Raw genomic sequence first — 17305 nt, 5'->3', positions numbered from 1 at the left:
CTGGAAGGACATATTCAAATATGAGCCCCCTCGCTTGGAAAGAAAAGAGGCAACAGAATGACCTAGATGGAATCAGGCCCTGAGACACACGGAGGAAGGCCGGTCAGAGGATTTGCACGTGTCACAGGGGCAGGCGATGGCACCCCACTCCAGTACTCTTGCCTGGAAAATACTATGGACAGAAGAGCCTGGTGGGCTGCAGTCCATGGGGTCACAAAGAGTCAGACCTGACTGAGAGACTTCACTTTCACTTTTCACTTTCATGCATTGGAGAAGGAAACGGCAACCCACTCCAGTGTTCTTGCCTGGAGAATCCCAGGGACGGGGGAGCCTGGTGGGCTGCCGTCTATGGGGTCGCACAGAGTCGGATATGACTGAAGCGACTTGGCGGCAGCAGCAGCAGCACAGAGGCAGGGCCACGATGACCCAGTAGAAGCAATCAGCTAGGAGGGCTGTCTACACTCACAGCTGCTCAGACGTGGAACAAGCCATGTCTCGTTACAGGACAACTAACTGAAGTTCTCTCATTCCCAAGGTGATGGAAAACTACAAGAAGACCTACCAGGTGGAATCTTTGTATTTGCCTTAAAAGTCAGTATTTGCCAGAAATCTCTTCCGGGCAGAGGTCAGGGGTCTCCTTGAGTGGAGGAGGCAGAGCTGGGACTCCATGAGAGCCCAAGAGGCTGGAGGTCACAGCGTGCAGGGGAGGGGAGGGTGGCCCCTGGGAGCGCCAGAGACCCTCAGTCAGTGATGCTTGCGGCAAAGCTCCCCACAATCCAGGAAGAGGACTGCAGGGCGGTCACAGGGGACACTCACCAGACCTCACACAGGGCCAAGGACGGGGCGTATACCCACCAGCGAGAGCAGAAAACCTCTAAGTACAAGAAGAGGGGTAAATCTCTCCAAAGAGCTGTACTCAGAAGTGGAGTAACTTACAAGCCTAGGCTAAAAATCGCTCTGTTCCCACCTAAGGAGCATAAAAGCAAAACCTGGAAGGATCAAACTGTTTCTGAGGACCTAAGCCATGGTACAGAGCAAAGCTCAAGAGTATTTACAGGAATAGAATAGTATTCACTGTCCAAGGTAAAAATCACAATGCCTGGCTTTCCACCAAAATTGCTCAGCATGCTAAAACAAGAAAATACCCCCCACAATGAGGAGAAAAAGCAAGCAACCAAAACTGAACCAGCATTGATGCAGGTGATAAAATTAGTAGGAAAGGACATAAAACAGTTACGATAGCTGCTCTATATGCTCCGGAACATGGGGAAGAGATTATGCGTGTTAGGGAGAGCCGTGTGTGCTTAGCTGCTCAGTCACGTCCAACCATTTGTGACCCCACGGACTGCAGCCCACCATGCTCCTCTATCCATGGAATTCTCCAGGCAAGAACACTGGAGTGGGTTGCCCTTCCCTTCTCCATAGGAAGAGCTATAGAGAACAATTTTTTTAAAAAAAGACCCAAATTGAAGTTTTAGGAAAGAAAACTAGAAGGTATGAGATTAAACTAATGTGACAGAGGGGATTAACACTGGGTTAGACTCTGAGGAAGAAAAACGTCGTGAACCTGAAGACATAGCAGCAGATGAAATTACGCACAGAAATGGGGAAATGGCTCCTGAAAAGCGAGCAGAGCATCCGAGTGGGCGGTGTGGGACAACTTTGGCCAAACACAACGGAACAGGAGCTCAAAACAGAGAGGAAAGGCTGCGGATAGCACAGCCAAAATTGTCTAAAGTTGATGAAAACATAAACCCATCAGTCAAAAGATTCATCAAACCTAAAGAATAACAAACATGAAGAAAACCACACGAAGGCCGTTACACTGAGTCCCCCACACGCGAACCCTCCAGAGTTCAGAGACGCGAACACGCATTCCACCAGCGTCAGGCGGGACAGAGATGGCGCCTTGCCTCCGGCTCCCGTTGCTCCACCGTCTGCCGCCTCCTCCCCCTCCTCCAGTCAGTAGCTCTTCCTGCCTCTTCTCTCCACTCCAGCCCCTGTGTGCCGGCTTTTCCAGGTACCGCACTGTAAGATTTAAAATGCTTGCTTTATTTTTTGTATTTGTTTTTTATGTATTCTTTGTGTGAAAGCACTATAAACTTTTACAGTACGGTACTATATAGCCCATTGTGTTAGCTAGTTACCTAGGCTAACTTTGCCGCACCTACAAATGCACTCTCAGAACGGAACTCATCCAAATGTGGGGAACTTACTGAACCTCCAGACTGTTCAAAGGATACAAAAAGTCTTAAAGGCAGCCAGAAAAAAAGGGTCACATTATCTGGAGAGGAAAAGAAATGAAGGTAACCGCAGACATCTCAGTGAGAAGAGTGCCAGATGAAAGGCACAGCACAATTTTAAATTATTGAAAAACACTGTCAACCTAGAAAACTTCACTCCATAAAGATAGCTTTAAAAGCAAAGGCAAAATAAATAGTTTCCATACATGCAAAAGCTGAAAATGTTATCACCAGTGAAAGTTCCCTACAGGAAAGGAAGTGTTTCAAGCAAAGGCAAAATGAGAGCAGATAAAAATCTCTACACAAAGTAATCATGTCAATGTATGGCAAAACCAATACAGTATTGTAAAGTAATTAGCCTCCAATTAAAATAAATAAATTTATGTTTTAAAAAAAACAAATTAAAAAAAAGAATACTGGAAATGGTAACTATATGGGTAAAGATAGTTATTACTTAAATCACTTTAAAATATAGTTGACTGTTGAAATCAAAATTAATAACAGTTCATTGTCTAGTTTGTAATATACGTAAAAATAAAATGTCTGGAAACAACAAAGCAGAGACTAGGAGACTCTGAATGGGAAAGGGAACTGAAGGGAAGGAACCAAAGAGGCATGAGTGAGAACACTCGGGCTGGCTTGAAGATGGAGGAGAGGGAGCCTCTAGAAGCAGGAAAGGCAAGGAAACAGGCTGTCCCCTGGAGCCTCCAGAAGGAACAAAGCCCGCCTGAACCCTTGACTTCAGCCTCGAGAGACCTATCAGGTGTCTGACCTCCACAACTATGAGATAATAGAGGTGCATTGCTTTAAATCACAAAATCTGTGCTCGTTTATTACAGCAGTCACAGGAAACTCATACATTCAGTTCAATGAGTGAATGAGAGGACGGATGGATGAACAGATGGATGGGTAAACAGGCGGGAAAATGGATGAACAGATGGATGGATGAGCAGAGGATGAGTGGATGGATGGATGGATGGATACATGGATGGAGGGGGAAGAATGGATGGAGAGACAGACTGATGAACAGATGGGTAGATGTATGGATGGATGGATGGATAGATGGATACATGGATGAATGAATGAAGGGAGGGAGGGAGGGATGCATAGGTGGACTGATAAATAGATGGGTAGATGTATGCCTGGATGGATGGAGGCATGGAGGGAGGGGTGGGTGGATAGATGGGTAGATGGATGGATGAATGGATGGATGAATAGATGGGTGGATGAATGGATGGATGGAGGGGGAGGAATGGATGGAGAGATAGACTGATGACTAGATGGGTAGCTGTATGGATGGATGGATGGAGGGAGGGAGGGAGGCATGGAGGGAGGGGTGGGTGGATAGATGGGTAGATGGATGGATGGATGGATGGATGGATGGATGAATAGATGGGTGGATGAATGGATGGGTGGAGGGGGAGGAATGGATGGAGAGATAGACTGATGACTAGATGGGTAGCTGTATGGATGGATGGATGGAGGGAGGGAGGGAGGCATGGAGGGAGGGGTGGATGGATGGGTGGATGGATGGATGGATGGATGGATGGATACATGGATGAATGGATGAAGGGAGGGAGGGAGGGATGCACAGGTGGACTGATAAATAGATGGGTAGATGTATGCCTGGATGGATGGAGGCATGGAGGGAGGGAGGGGTGGATAGATGGGTAGATGGATGGATGGATGGATGAATAGATGGGTGGATGAATGGATGGATGGAGGGGGAGGAATGGATGGAGAGATAGACTGATGACTAGATGGGTAGCTGGATGGATGGATGGATGGAGGGAGGGAGGCATGGAGGGAGGGGTGGACGGATGGGTGGATGGATGGATGGATAGATGGGTGAATGAGTGGATGAATAAAAGTGCCTGCTGCCACCAAACTCCTGACTTCTATGTCACGTATTTGTCATTTTTCCTTATCTCAGCATTGATTCCATTGGTAAAAGCACCTCAATTTGGCTTTGGAAAATCGCCCTTCTCTCATCTTCTATCCGTGTGGTTCAGGTGAGGCTAACATGAGTGCCCGACAATAGGGGTGGCCCAGGGCCTGGGCTATTGACTAGAACACGCCTCCTTCTGGTCAGTGATGGGCCAGCACTGAACACATGGCCACACGGGGCTTCTGCTGCAAAGTTTGGAAAACAAAGCTCTTTCCTCTGAGAGAAGGGGTGCCAAGCTCGTAGGGTCTGCCTTTGGAGCTCTTGGTGGCTATTTCTCTCAGCCTGTGGGATGGGCCTGCCTGAGAACGAAGATGGCAGGGAGGGAAACACGACGGAAAGTGGTGACAGGTTCTCAGCTAAGTCATTCGAAAGCCTGAGTCCAGCCACGCCAGCTGTGCAGGCCAGTTCATTCTCCCCGGAGCTTAGCAAGGTAGTCAGGCCTCCTTCCTTGAAGTAAAAAGGAAATACAGTCTCCACTTCTAGGTTCTTTGTTCAAGCCACTCCCTCAACCTAGGACACACATGCCCATGCTGGAGAGCTCAGCTGAACCCCCAGTGCCCATGGAAAGCAACTCTAACCCCTTGATGGTGCCATCGATCCCGCGATCCCCAGAGCACGATGTCCATTCATGCTGAGAACGTGCGTCTACAGTCGTCCGGCTGCGGTTGTGGCCACATGTCCGCCCATCCTCTTAGCCTGGAAACACCTTGCCCTTGGGCTGTGCCTTGCACCAATAACTAATTTTATGGAGAGAGGCCCACAACTCTGAAATAATTATGACATGAATTATTTGACAATATTCCCTATTTATCCTTTAGTGCCTTTAGGACCAGTAATGACTCCCTCTCTCAATCCTGATGTTGATAAATTGTATCCTCTCTGTCTTTATCTTGACAAGTCTGACTAAAGGTTTATCAAATGTATTGATCTTTTCCAAGAGCCAGCTTTTGGTTTTATCAATTTTCTCTATTTTTCTGTTTTCAATCTCATTGGTTTCTGCTCTTATCTTTGGTATTTCCTTTCTTCTGTTTGCTTTGTAACTGATTAGTTCTTTTTCCAGTTGGGAAAAAAAAAAAAAAAAACTAGAAAAAGAAACAGATTCTTGATCTTAAACTGTTCTTATTTTAAATACAAGTATTTAAAGCCATGCTTTCCTGAAAGCTCAGTTGGTGAAGAATCCGTCGAGACCCCAGTTCGATTCCTGGGTTGGGAAGATCCACTGGAGATGGGACAGGCTCCCCACTCCAATACTCTCGGGCTCCCCTTGTGGCTCAGCTGGTGAAGAATCCGCCTGCAATGCAGGAGACCCATAAATGTCTCTCCAAACGCTGCTTTAGTTGTGCCCCACACATTTCCATATCTTGACTATACCTCACATAATCTAATTACTTTAAGTATGTTGAGGTATTGAAGCTCATCATATGGCCCAGCACATGGTCTGTCCCGGTGACTGTGAAGCTCATCATATGGCCCAGCACATGGTCTGTCCCGGTGACTGTGAAGCTCATCATATGGCCCAGCACATGGTCTATCCCCGTGACTGTTTCACGCGCACCTGGAAAGAACGAACAGTCTACTGTTTTGGGGAGAATCATCCTGAGTCACTAAGATCAAGCTGAATGAGAAAGCTGCCCTGATCTCCCAAATCCTCACTGATTTTTCTGTTTCCTTCTTTCTTTGATTACAGAGAGAATTACAGCTTCCAACTCTAATTATGGATCTGTCTGTCTCCCTTGTCAATCCAAGCAGTTTTTGCTTTGCATATTTTAAAGTTCTTTTATTAGTTTCACACACATTCAGGATTATGTCTTTTGACTCACTGACCTCTTATCTGAATGTAATGTCCCTCTTCATCCCTGATAATAGTACTGTTCCGAGGTCTACTTTGGTAGATACTGGTTCAATTAATCTTTGCATGATACAGCTTCTCTAATTTTTATATTTTTATGCCAACTCTGTCTTCATATGTAAAGTGGATTTCTTATAACTTATCAAGCATATTGATGGGCCTTGCTTCTTTATCTGATCTGACAATCTTGGCTTTAAAATTGCTTTAAAATATTTATGATGTTTAGGACATTTGCATTTAATACAATTATTGATTCCCTTGGATTAAACCTATCATTTTGCTGGTGATTTTCTTTTTGTTCCAATGATCCTTCATTCCCCTTTTCCTCTTTTTCTGACTATTCCTGGGTTATTTGAGTGTTCTTTATGATTTCGTCTCCACTGCTGGTTTATTAGTTATACCTCTTTTTAAATTGCTTTGAGAATGATTCGGCTTTAAAAAGATTCAGTGAAGAGGAATCTAGATTGCTGCAAGAGGATGTGGAAGGTAACTGTTTACTTTCTGAAAAAACCCTCTGTTTCAGAGAACAGATCCACTGGGGACTCCAAGCTCTAATCATCTCCACCAACGCACTTGGCAGGGTTCAATTTGCACATAAAACTGACAACCAGCTTTCCAGCGTGATGCCTGCTCATCCACACCAACCAAGGGGCAGTGACAGAGTGGGGCTTCCAGGAGCGGCCTCAGCCCGAGTCTCCGGGGCAGCTCCCAGCCCTTCTCAGCAGCCCCTCCCCAGGGCAGCCCCCAGCGAGAGGACAGTCCGGCCCAGGAGGAGCCTGGACGTAGCCGGCTCCTGTCTGTTCCTCCTGCCTCACCCTAAGCATCCAACTGTGACCACAAGTGGAGGCACCCCAGCGACTCCCTCTCTGCCCCAAGGGGGCTGCTTCATCGCGCAGGGATCTCCAAGGACGAGTCCGGATGGCTCGAGCCACTCCCTGAGGTCAGTGAGCCGAGCTCAGACTCACATAACAATGCTCACCTCATCTGAGCAGTCGAGTATTCAAAAAGCGGATAACATTCTCAAAGACAAGGGAAGATAATTTCCCAATTTCCAATTAATCAGCCCAGGCAGGTTCTTTCTACTTTTGTTGCCAGACCACTGAGCTATCAAGGGGCTGCACAGAAGCATCTGAAAACAGATATCCTCCCCATAATGACAGAGAGAAAGGGGCCTCAATCCTCCACCGAATCAAAGCCCATTAAGAACATGATCCACCACCCGCAACTCTGAAACCAGACTCCTCAGACCCTCCTCCTTTCAGCGACACCCTCTCCTGCTGCTAATACTCTGATGCGCTCCAAGGCCGCGCGGTCCCAAGGATGACACCATCAGCACGTCCCCGGAGGCGGCCCTCTAGGGCCTGGCCGGGCGCTCTTCCAGCTGCTGGGACCAAGCCCCCTCCCACCACCGAGGGCTCGCTCAGGAAACAGCCAAGGCTCCTGCGCACGCAGATGAAAGCGAGAACCTGCATTCACAGGAGATGCAGGGGCCGCCCACGCGGCCAGGCGCTGGCCACAGAGCGGAGCGAGGCCAGTCAGGGGCTCCCAGAATGTAACTCTGGGAGCGAATGGCCAAGAACTGGTCCCGCCCAACTGAGAGCCTGAGACGTCGTTGCCCCCCGATTCTCAGACCCGCCCAGACAGCCATCAGCCCGAGGCTGTTGTGTTCATGGAATAGCAGCTGGATCACACAACAGGCGGCAGGTAACTGACTCTCTGGGAAAGGAGCAACAGTTTTCCTGGTCTTCAAGCTGAGCTGGAGGAGAGGGGACCTCGTTCCTAGCCTGGGACCGGAACGGTGGGTCCACAAGCCCAACACCAGAACCGCTCGTGGCGCTGTCTGCTGTGCCCCGGGCCTGGTGCCCAGCCCTGGGAGCTGAGGTGCCTGCCACGAAGGAACGTGCTGACAGGGAGGGAGCTGGCTGCTCTTGCTGCCCGACCCAGCTCAAGGCAAGGCCCCCTCAAATCCCTCCCTTCTCACCCCACGCCAGGGCTGGGCCCCAGGAATGCCCCGTGGCCATGCTCAGAGAATCTCTTCTCCACCATGGGCAGAGCTGGGGTCAGCAGAGAACCAGATGCAGTTTGTTTGGGTGGCTAGATTCCAGCAGCTTTTAAGCTCACATCCTTGCCAGCGCTCTCCTGAAAGGGAGACTGGGCTGGAAGGAGCAGGACACCAGTCACTGCAATTGTGTGACTCTAGGGTCTTCAGAGACCACAACCCACCCTGACACGCTCTAAATCCAGAGACTGATTTCTGCAGACATGAGGTTTTTAAGTTGTTGTTTAGTCGCTGAGTCGTGTCTGACTCTGGACCTCACAGACTGTTGCCCGCCAGGCTCCTCTGTCCATGGGATTCTCCAGGCAAGAATACTGGAGGGGGTAGCTGTTTCCTCCTCCAGGGGGTCTTCTCGACCCAGGGATTGAACCCGCGTCCCCTGGATTGGCAGGCGGGCTCTTCACCACTGAGCACTCTGGGAAGCCCTTTCTCAGATTCTTAGAACCTAAACCAATCTGGAAAACTCAAGCCCTTAGGGAGTTCATCAGAAGCCTATGAAAGGAGTTCACAGACTCAAAGAAGCGGCGAGCAAACCAGGCGCAGAAAGACAGAAACAAGGAAGGTCCAGAGAGACGGGTCACAAAGCTGTCGGCCCGCTGCCTCCACGGGGGAAGCACCTCCAGCCACCGCAACCTTTCTGCCCCTTCACTCGGGACTCAGCATCTTTGGAGGAACCTGCTGGGGTGGGGTGCCCCCTCCTCCTGAGGAATGCAAGGGCCCCTTAATCTAGGTCCCATGAGACTCTGTCCAGTGGGATGGGTGGGTCCCCAAAAGGGAAGTATCAGATGACACCCCCAAAGGGAAGCAGTGGGGACATCAGGCAGAGGGTCAGCTTGAAGGGCTCTCATCCAACTGGGAATCCGGGCCTGGCGTCAGGGCCTTTCTGCAGGAAATGGCCAGCACGTCGGTCAGTGGAAGCCCACACCTGCCGTCTGTGGTCTGGAGTTCAGCTCACCCTTGAGGTGCCGTCCAAGGCCCAAAGCCATGTTCAGACCAAATGATCTGAGCAGCCGCACGTGCTCAGAACAGAAGCGCCACGGAAGCACTGTTTTAACTTCTGGGCGCCCTCGCTATTGTGACACCGCTGCCCTGTGTCCCGTTGTCCATCAAGCAGCCGTCGCTTGAGCGTCCGTCCCACAGGCCACGGCAGGGTCCCACTGGAGCCCCAGGGGCTGTGGGCTGCCGCATGGTTCTGCCCGAGGCTGAGGGGCCTGCAGTCTTAAAACCAGAAGAGTCCCAAGAAACCCATCTCCATTTTCCCAGAATTTCAAGTGTTCCTGGCACCCAGGACTGTTGGTTTTAAAATCAGGAATGTTCTGGGCCACCTGAGGCACTCCACCTGATCACCCCACCCTGGGCAACGCAAGCCCCCAGCCCCTCCTCCAAGGACCTTGGGTCCCTGATGACCCTGCTGGCCCATCCCAGTGCACGACACACTTTCCAGGATCATCAAGGCTTGGACCTGACACTCAAGGCATTACAAGGCGTGTCCGCGCAGCAAACTCCCTGAAATCCCGAAGTGCGCAGCTAGCCTTTCTGCAGCTCCAGCCCCTCACAGGCAGAGCATGCTCTGATGCGACTGCAACTACTGCCTTTTCCCCTGGGTTTCAACTGACAATGTCCATCTGCACAGACACGGTCTGGATGGCACGGGCCCTGGCAAGCGAGCGGTGGGCAGTGGGACGCCTGGACCCCCGAGGGCCAGGCCAGTGTCTGTTCTTTGCTATGGAGCAGAATAACAGGGGTTGGTTCATTTTTGCACTCCAAAAAAATATAATAATTAAAGCATCATCAACATTAGCATTTAGGTATGAAATATTATGGCACCGACGCCTAATTAACATAGTAATTAGACAGATTAATATATTTCCTTCTTCATCTCAAATCCATAATCTACACTAATTGCTTGTAATGCCCTCATTTTGGATGGATGCTGATATTTTCGAGTGTGAAATTATAACTTATCCCATTAACCAAACACCAGCGGCAGCAAAGTTGTCCCCAATGCATTCACACTCCTTGTCTGTGTTGTCAGCAGCCGTCAGCCTGCAGAGACAGGGAGACGTTCATTTGCAAATTACTGGAGCAGGACAGGGCGATTAGGACACAGGATTAGCACTCCTCTCCCGCACTCCAGAACCACAGAGAGATGGATCCCAGAGAAAGCCGCGGGCGACGCTCTGTCAGCGCTGACAGAAGCAACTCCTGCACCGAAGTGTGGGTGTGGTCAGCTGGAAAATGGTGTGCAAACTACAACTGAAGAATCACGTTCACTCTCAGACATGCTGAGGATGTGTGCCTGGAGGCAGCCTCCCAGCCCGCTGCAGGGACCGCTTGGTAGAGGTTGAGGGTGGGGAGCCAGGAGAGGCGGGGGTTTGCAGCACAGCCCAGGTAGTCAGAACATCAAAAGATCCCTGTTAATTAAAGAAAACCCAGACATCTCAAGGCAGTGAATTTAGCGCTTTCCTGTGTATGGGAAGGTGCAAGAGTCTGGGCTCATTGAAATTCCTCCTTCTGATGTGCCCCTCACCTACCTGGGGCCAGGGTCCTGCTTTTCTCCATCCCGACTCCTCTCTAGGGGCACACTCGGGGGCGGCTGCTGGGGCCAAGGGTTGATGGCCACAACGTCCTTTGTTTACTCATAAAGCTTGTGTGCTCAGTGGTCCGACTCTTTGTGACCCCATGGACTGTAGCCCACCAGGCTCCTCTGTCTACTTTCGAGGCAAGAATACTGAAGTGGGTGGCCACGCCCTCCTCCAGGGGATCTTCCGACCCAGGTACCCGACCCAGGTCTCTGTGTCTCCTGCGTTGGCAGGCGGGGTCTTTACCACGGAGCCACCCGGGAAGCCCTTCTGATCTGGCAGCGACATTCTTTGTCCACAGATTTGTTCAGGTGCGGCCGTTTTCTGCTCCGTACCCACAGCGAACAAGGTGGCAGACCCAGGACCCTCCCGATTCGTTTCAGGAAAGTTCCCGCAGGCCTTAGAAGAAGGCGGTGCTCTTGAGCAGACTGCAGCCTGGGATGTCCAGAGGGTGACCAGGTGGCTGAGTGAGGCTGCTCTGTTCTGGGGCCTCCATAACCCTCCTCGTCACTGCAAACACTCAAACTGCCCTGGCGTCCAGTCATGCACTCCCCCCATCCCTTTGCACCCCTGCAGAGGCCAGTCTTGGAGCTCCAGGGTCCCTTCGCCTGCTCTGGGCGTGTGCTTAGCCAACCTGGGGGATGGCGAGGCCACCTTGGTGGACAGAGAGTCCAGCAGACAAGCACTCTGGACCCTACACTTAGTGGGGACAGCAAGGCCTGAGGCTGTCTCACCCCTGGCCAGCCACACCTGCCTCTCTTTCCTCCTGAACAACCTTGGAAAAACGCATTTGGAGAGGAGTTGCCACCCCACACCTAGGCAGGTGGGCCTCACGACTTCAGAGCCCAGAGTCATTTGTGGACAATGCGGACCTGCCCCCCGCCCCCTAGGACGCTGGTCTTGCAGGGAAAGCAGAGGGCAGAAGGGGACGGCAGGGCCCAGGTCCACCCTGGCCGCCACTGCTGACCGCCTCCCAGGACCCGCAAGCCACTTCCCGCTGATTCTCAGTCTGCTCATCTGAAGAGAGGAGAGGTGGGCCTAGAGGCCTGAAAATCCTGTGACCCCCACCCCAAACTCTACGCTGGTTCAAAGGTCAACCAAACTGTGCCTTCTTTCCTGACAGCCAGGCCACCCACACAGGCGAAGGTGCCCAGCCCTCCTGTCAGCTTTGAGCACCTGCCTAAGGCGGATGTGTTAGGGGACTGCTGAGGGAACGCACCCGCCTCAGCCAGGCCCATGTGCCTGAGCTGTCTCGCAGCCTGAGGTCCTGATAAGGAGCACCATGCTGCCTCGGAAAACTAACTGGGAGAATTCAGGAGGGGCCGAGAGAAGGAGGGCTTCCCTGATGGCTCAGCGGGGAAAAATGAACCCACCTGCCAATGCAGGAGACCCAGAAGATGCAGGTCAGATCCCTGAGTTGGGAAAACCCAGTGGGTAGGAAATAGCAGCCCACTCCAGTGTCCTTGCCTGGAAAATTCCGCAGGCAGCAGAGCCTGGCGGGCTGCAGTCCTCGGAGTCACAAGAGTCAGACGCGACTAAGCGCACACAGGAGGCGGGGACACACCAGCCATCGCACGTCCCAGCAGCGCCGGAGTCCTTCACACGGGGGCCTCCTGGCTGGGAGACGTGTGTGAGGAGCGGAATATTTCCTGCTGTCTCAGTAAACAAAGGATGTCACAGCCATCCGCAACCACAGCCACTGCCAGCAGTGAGCCAGTGAGCCCTGCAGGAACTCGGGAAGGAAGGAACACCTGCCGTCTGGTGGCCGTCAGACTGCAGCCACGCCCCGCGGTGAGCCCTGAAGAGCTGAGGATGTGAGAACGCAGCAGCCTGGCCCTGGACTGCTGAGGTGCGTATGAAAGGAAGGAGGTCAGAGGGCCCAGACTCTTGCATCTTCCCTTTCATAGAAAAGCCCGAAATTCCTTAAATCGGGATATCCGGTTCTCTTTAATTAGCAGTCATCTCCTGATGTTCAGACACCTGCCCTTTGTCACAGAACTTCTGTAGAACCTGGCTCCCCTCCTCACCTCCCCAGAGCAGTTCTTCCAGGCTCCTTGAGATGCTGCCTCCCCAGCTCGAAGTCCTAAAAACTTCTGCCAAATAAAACAACCTTCGACTTTCAGCTTGTGACTATATATATATTTTTTAGTCAACACACCTGCCACTGGGAAGGACCCTGAATCAAACCAAATGTGGGCCACACTAGATGACTCGCCAGAAGCAACCTGGAAACTCACCCCATCACCATAAAACCCACGACTGCAAGCCTCATGGCAGAGCAGTCCTCCCTGATTCTCCTGCTGCTCTCTGGCCCGGCACCCCTTCCCAGTAGACTCTCTTGCTTTGCCAGCTGTGTGTCTCCTTGGACAGTTCACTTCTGAGTGTCAGAGAAGAGCCCACTCTCTGGCTCTGGAAGGGGTCTCCCTTCCTGGAACAGATGTTCCCTGAGTTCCCCACTGGGGAAGGGGTGTTTCCTGCATTCCTCCAGAGCACAGAGCAGCTCTAAGCTCTCTGAGCTTTCACAGGGGTGGGAGGGTGGGAATATTCTTCCACCCACCTCCACTTCACTGTCTGGGGCCCTGCAAATTTCATGGACCAAAGATTAATAAGAGCCAAACAGAAGTTCACTGCTCATGCATCTCTCAAACACAGGGCATCAGTGCCGGGTGACCCAGAGGGGTGCTTGGAACTCTTAACAAAAGAACAGCAAATGTGGGGAAAAGCGGCAGGACAAAGGAGGAAGACCCTGAGTCTCCAGGGCAAACTGTGGGGAGGCAAATACAACCCGGGGAAACTAATGGGAGACAAGCCCGTGAGCAAGGCTTGTTAGCGTCACAGCTTCAGACTGGCGCTTGCTATGGGCGCTTGCCATCTTCCTCCATGAGGGTTAAATCAGGTGCCGCTGCAGCTGCTGACCTTCAACGCCCCGAAAGGAGCTGTGGGTGGAGAGCAGAAATGAGGTCTATGGGGTCGCACAGAGTCGGACACGACTGAAGCGACTTAGCAGCAGCAGCAGCAGCAGGACAGACCGCCAGATAGATATTCCCAGGAGTTTACGTAGGAGCCCAATTCTTGGAGCTCCTCACATCTAGAAAAGCACTGAAATCCCTCATAGTGACGATTGTTTCTTGTTTCCAACAGAAACTTTCTAAAAGTAAATGTGCTTGATTGCATGAACTCCCCCATCATCATAATCACATATATACTGTCCTTCCCTCCTACCTCTTTGGAGCAGTCGCTTAGAACTCCCTGAAGTGCTGTCTCCTGGGCTGAAGTCCTCATTTCGCCCCCAATAAAACTTGACCCACAGCTCTCGAGTAGTGCATTTTTTAAAGTCAACCTTATGCAGAGTCCTCTGGGCTGATAAGGATCTAGTTTTCTCCAGTCATTAATTTTGATCCTCCATGGAGAGAGAAAGGGGACATTTTTACAAATTGATGTCCTGCTTTTAGGCAAATCCGTTCAATCGCTCAGTCGTGTCCAACTCTTTGCAACTCCATGGACTGCAGTACGCCAGGCTTCCCTGTCCAACACCAGCTCTTGGAGCTTGCTCAAACTCATGTCCATTGAGTCAGTGACGCTATCCAACCATCTCATCTTCTGTCATCCCCTTTTCCTCCTGCCTTCAATCTTTCCCAGCATCAGGGTCTTTTCCAAAGAGTCAGTTCTCCGCATCAGGTGGCCAAAGTATTGGAGATTCAGTTTCAGCATCAGTCCTTCCAATGAATATTCAGGACTGATTTCCTTTAGGTTGGATCTCCTTGTAGTCCAAGGGACTCTCCAATACCACAGATCAAAAGGATCAATTCTTCAGTGCTCAGCTTTCTTTATAGTCTGACTCTCACATCCATACATGACCACTGGAAAAACCATAGCTTTGACTAGACAGACCTTTGTTAGCAAAGTAGTATCTCTGCTTTTTAATATGCTGTCTAAGTTGATTATAGCTTTCCTTCCAAGGAGCAAGCATCTTTTAAATTCACGGCTGCAGTCACCATCTGCAGTGACTTTGGAGTCCCCCAAAATAAAGTCAGTCACTGTTTCCACTGATTCCCCATCTATTTGCCATGAAGTGATGGGACCAGATGCCATGATCTTAGTTTTCTGAATGCTGAATTTTAAGCCAGCTTTTTCACTCTCTTCTTTCACTTTCATCAAGAGCCTCTTTTGTTCTTTGCTTTCTGCCACAGGGTGGTAACATCTGAGTATCTGAAGTAATTGATATTTCTCCCAGCAATCTTGATTCCAGCTTTTGCTTCATCCAGCCCGGCATTTCACATGATGTACTCTGCAAATAAGTTAAATAAGCAGGGTGACAATATACAGCCTTGACGTACTCCTTTCCTGATTTGGAACCAGTCGGTTGTTCCTTGTCCAGTTCTAACTGTTGCTTCTTGACCTGCCTATAGATTTCTCAGGAGGCAGGTCAGGTGGTCTGGTATTCCCATCTCTATAAGAATTTTCCACAGTTTGTTGTGATCCACACAGTCAAAGGCTTTGGCGTAGTCAATAAAGCAGAAGTAGATGTTTCTCTGGAACTCTTTAGGCAAATAACGGAGCACAGTATCTGCTTCTCAGCTGCCTTCAGCTCAAAATAATCCTGATGCCAAAGTGGCCTGTTTGGGGGGTGGCATGTTCTGGGACCTTCAGCCCCCTGCATGGAGCCCAGCTCCAGGGGCTGCTCAGCGTCGAGGGAGAAGGGTGCTCTGCTCACTCGCCCCCCCAATCTCCAGGGCTGCCACAGGCTCTGCGGGCTAGCTGACGTCTTCAGCGCCACACACTATGCCAGCGAAAGATCAGCACTCCACATCTAACCTCTGAGGCTGGGACGGCGCATTTCATTTTTCAATTAAGAGTCGATTTTCCGTGTTCAGCCCTGTTCCGCATCACCATTTCCTCTTTAATTAATTTAGCATCTCTCAAGCAGCAGTTGTTAAATTGCCCGAGCAGAGATGGGAAAACAAAACCCAAGCAGCTCCCGAGCCCAAGGTGAGCAGGCCTCTGGAGCACTGGGAGCTGGCTGGCTATTTGAATAAGAAAGCGTTTATCTGACAACACTTAGCTTAAACAGCAATTAGTCAGAAAGGGAGACAAAGCCATTTAGAAGGCCGTTTGGCAGCCCTAGGCCAGTCTGGGGAAGATCGTCAGAACCCTGCCTTGCACTTAAACAGGCATCCTTAATTAGTTCCTGGGGGAATCCGACCTCCGCTGTTTGCATTTCAGGGAAGTTCCTAAGACCTTCTTATTTGCTTTCCTAGGGGTTTTGTTTTGCTTTTGTTTTTCATTCTTTTTTGTTCTTCAAGCCATAACATTCAAGGCCCACGTCAAAGCGGGCCAGTTCCGGCGGGCATCTGGGTTGGCTCCGTGCTCTGCCCTGGAACAGGAGTCCCAGGATGACTGCAGAGCAAAGAGCTTCTGATAAAAGGGGCCCGGTCACAGCTCCCCACCTACCCACCCCACCAATGTGAGCCAGCTTTTAGCAGCTCTGCATTCATTTAAGAAAACAATAGCCTGTCCTAACAAGGCCTTCGAGTCACTGCTTTTGAAGACCCTGGAGCCCCACCAGCAATATCACTCAGCGAAGAGTCCACTGGGTCATCAGAGTGACTCTCTGAAACGCGTCCACCGCCAGGTCACTGGTTGCGATGCCGTGTCTTGAACGTAGAAGTCAGACTGCTGGTCATGAAGGCCTCAATTGACCTAGAGCAAGATCTGTGCGAGGACTGCAGGGCTGCGGCATGGAGGCAGACACTGCGCCAAGCTCAGAAGGGGTCAGAGTGGCGCCCACCACGCCCAGATGGCGCAGGCCCACGCACCTCTCTGGAAAGCCTGGGGAAGCAGGGTGAGGCAGCAGATAGCTGGACTCAGGCTGAGCAGCTGGGCCTGTCCCCTGTGGGCAGCTACGCCAAGACGAAAGAACAGCAGGAGCAGAGAGGAGCTGAATCTGCCCAGAGGCAAGATAAAGAGGCCACGCCTTCCGCTGTCTGGAGGCCAAGGAGACCATCCCTACTACACATGCGCAGAAACGCTGCATGGAGTCACAAAGGGAGGGGGGCCACCCCCACAGCAGGTGAGGTCAGCCCACCCACAGGCCTCTGCACTGGAGCCCATCCTGGCTGAGAGATGCGCGTGCACACAGGAGGACCCTGAGACACACCGAACACCGACTCAGAAGCAGGCAAAGCGAGGCGACTGGCCAGGGGACACCCGTTAGAAATGCCCCATGTGAGTGATTCAGACAACCGCGAGGCTGAGCCTCTGAGTCTGCCCGTGCGCGCCTCTTCACTTGACTTGTCTCACTCCTTCCCGTTTCTCTGTGGAGATTCATTTCTACAAAGCCAACGGGTCAGGGCCTCGTCACGGGGGGTCTGGAGGCTGGGGTTCAGCACTCTCCCTGCTGCGGCCTGGTTTCACTCTCCGGTCGGGGAACTGAGGTCCTGCTTCAGGCCACTGCAGGCCAAGGCCACGGGAGACCACACGGCCCCACCAGGTCCCCTGGACAAAATGCGGCTTCTCCCCATGGGACGGGAGATCCTGGGGTCCTCAGAGACGTGAAGTCCTTGGGATGATGGCACACCCAGTGTTGGCGCGCTCCAAACACCCCACGGGAGGGGAGGAGAGGCAGAC

This window comes from Ovis aries, chromosome 22 (genome assembly GCF_016772045.2).
Source record: "Ovis aries strain OAR_USU_Benz2616 breed Rambouillet chromosome 22, ARS-UI_Ramb_v3.0, whole genome shotgun sequence".
NCBI classification, from domain to species: domain Eukaryota; kingdom Metazoa; phylum Chordata; class Mammalia; order Artiodactyla; family Bovidae; genus Ovis; species Ovis aries.
Note: the sequence above shows the minus strand (reverse complement) of the source record.